This window comes from Dioscorea cayenensis, unplaced genomic scaffold (assembly GCF_009730915.1).
Source record: "Dioscorea cayenensis subsp. rotundata cultivar TDr96_F1 unplaced genomic scaffold, TDr96_F1_v2_PseudoChromosome.rev07_lg8_w22 25.fasta BLBR01000507.1, whole genome shotgun sequence".
Taxonomy (NCBI): domain Eukaryota; kingdom Viridiplantae; phylum Streptophyta; class Magnoliopsida; order Dioscoreales; family Dioscoreaceae; genus Dioscorea; species Dioscorea cayenensis.
The window spans coordinates 24,910-27,532 of NW_024086898.1; positions in this window are offsets into that span (position 1 = coordinate 24,910).

Consider the following 2,623-nt stretch of genomic DNA (forward strand, 5'->3'; position numbering starts at 1 on the left):
CTCATCAGGTTTGACCTTTCGAATGATCTTGAAGGATTCTTTCCGCTTGTTCTCATCCTCCCTCTTCCATATCGTAGAGAAGGTAGTGGCAGCGATAACAACAGTAAAAATGATGATAGCGACAGTAGAGGTAACGGTGGCAAGATCGAGGTAAATGAGGTTCTTCGTCTTGTTCTTAATAACCAGGTTCTCGATCTCTCCCAGCACTATCAAGAATGCCTCATTCCTTCACTGGTAACTGCTCTATCCGTTCTTTCCTTCAGATCTTCCGATCGATATGATGGAGTGGGTAATGGCTAGGATTCGTTTTCATCTTCTCTCATACTCCTTCTATCTTGTAAAGAGGCAGTGGCAGTGTCGGTAACAACAACGGTGACAACGACATCAATATATATATGTATATATTTTAGTAACGAGCAACTACAACCAGAGCGACTTCAATATTTTCTCGATGGCGATAGAGAAGAAAAAGAAATCACAGCAATGGCATCACCGGAGGCAGGCAAGGGCGGTAGCGGCGACGATGGTAGGGGGAGTGATAAGTGCTTGTGTATTAGTAATACGAAGTATTCTTTTTCTTACCTTGAGCATTACTTTTCTCAGATTTTATCACTTATACATGTGTATTTGTATTCTTTTGTGCATGGAGGGTTGTGGAGAGAATAGTGAAAGAAAGAAACCAAAAGTAGACCGTGGATGCATTTTGTTGATGAAATCTTGGAGCGAAGAAACGTAAAGACACTAGTTGTGCTAAAAGACATATGAGTGTGTGCCAACCTCCATTGTGCTCAAGTAAATATGCAAATTGGAGGGGCACAAAGGCAGCCGCACTCATGTGTTTTGACTTGTGCATTACTAGCAAGATCTTCATCAATGTGACTTTTATTGAATACGCAATAGGATCTACCATATGGATGCATGCCCATTTATGTGGCCTCGATGAAAAGTGTGGAATCGGGAGCACTTTGGCGAAGTATTGTAGAAGTTTGCTATAGTAAAATTACTGCAGCATTACCAGATCGCAGAAATTCATTTCCTGGAGATTCACACGGGCGTGTGGAAATTCCATACACCTATGTGGATGCCTGATCCCAGCCCTATTTAAGTAGCGATTTCAGTCGTTTTAAAGGATCTTTTTCCCATCTTTTCCCCATCTTTGGAGGCGCTTGCGGCTAGGGTTTGGAGAGGCTTTGGCTAGGCTTTTGGAGTGGTTCTACAACCTTTAACACCGCATTCCTGCTGAAGATAGTTATTTGGGAAGCTTTCATCAGCATCGATTCAACGAGGTGTGCCCTAGGCTTGATGAGGGAACCTTTGGAGAAGACGAGGCTACTCCACATGACCATCGATACGGACTACAAGGTGGTATTACTTATGAATTACATGTTTTTACTTTCGATTTCATTATTGATTGTATCTTGCTCCATAGAGAGGTAAACCCCTAGTGGGTGCTTGGACTTGTATACCCTAGGATGGTTTTGTTTCATTGACCTTTTATTATGTTTTCTTTACCTGATGTCTTAATTGAGTTCTAATCATGAATGTTTGTTGAAGAGATTTTCCCATAGAGTGACACTAGGGTTGAGAATCCATCTCGGTAATCCTTATGAAAGAGTGACACACCATAAGGGTTAGACAAAGCTAGATTGGAGAGGGTTGAGAGGGTGAGTTGAGAGGTAGTGGAACATACCCTTTCCCTTCCGGTGTGATTTATCCTACCTCTGTATTCCAAGAGTTCTTTGCGGTCACAATAGAGTGAAGTGCTAAGAGAGGAACTCCGCTAGGGCATAGTTACATAAGAAACAGAGTGAAGCATCGAAGTAATCCTTAATGCTAGGGATTAATTGTAACTAGGGGTCTCTCGCTTGGACCAAAGGGTTAGATCTAGATTAGGGAAAATGGTTTATAATTTGGAGTTCATAGAGCTTCATGCAACCTTGCACAGTGTGAGGCGTCGAGAGTATTCCTTTCCGCTGGGGTATAGTGTAGGGTTAGTCACGGTTCACCTAAGGTTTGTGATCGTGTCTTTAAGGATTTTCATGACTCATTAAACATCATTTAGGAGTCATAATGATTGGTTTTGCACTTGAAACAATAGTCCTAGGGTGAACAATATCTAGGTACCTCACTTTCTATCGATTGCCTCTCCTATCACTTTGTTGCGTCTCCTTCTTGTTCTTTTAATTGCTATTTGCATTGAAATCGTTCACACCACTATTGATTTATCTATGATAAGTGCTTGTGTATTAGTAATACGAAGTATTTTTTTCTTATGATGAGCATTACTTTTAACAGATTTTAGCGCTAATACATTTGTATTTGTGTTACTTTTGTGCATGTAGAGTTGTGGAGCCAAATATAGAGGATAGAAGCCAAAGTGGATTGCGATTGCACTTTGTTGATGAAATCTTGTAGTGAACAAACGTGAAGACACAAGTTGTGCTTAAATATACGTGAATGTGTGCCAACCTCCGTGTGCTCAAGCAATTACATGGTTTGGAGGGGCACAAAGGTAGTCGCATTTGCGTATTCAGACTTGTGCAATGCTAGAAAGATCTTCATCAATGTTATTCCTTATTGAAGAAGTGACGTGATCTACGGCATAGACGTGTGCTCGTTTATG